The sequence below is a fragment of the Quercus suber genome, unplaced genomic scaffold (genome assembly GCF_002906115.3).
Source record: "Quercus suber isolate HL8 unplaced genomic scaffold, Cork oak 2.0 scaffold_39, whole genome shotgun sequence".
In the NCBI taxonomy this organism is placed as follows: Eukaryota; Viridiplantae; Streptophyta; class Magnoliopsida; order Fagales; family Fagaceae; genus Quercus; species Quercus suber.
The window spans coordinates 162117-162398 of NW_027069504.1; positions in this window are offsets into that span (position 1 = coordinate 162117).

Below are 282 nucleotides of genomic sequence, written 5' to 3' on the forward strand. Positions count from 1 at the left end.
AAAAAAAAAAAAAAAAAGCATCCCATGAAATTAGCCCAACCACAATAATTACTCTTGTTCACAAAAAATAAATCAGCTGGAATTATCTTGATTTCTTCCACAAATATTTGAATATACCAATTAACTTCATACATATCTCTCTTGGTAGCTTCCATCACATTCAAGGGCATACCTCCCTATAAAATAACATAGTTAAGGTCATTTTCCAGATGTTTATATTTTTATTATTTATATATGATGATGAACCAAAAATTAGACTATCTCTAATTTGTTTATAGTATC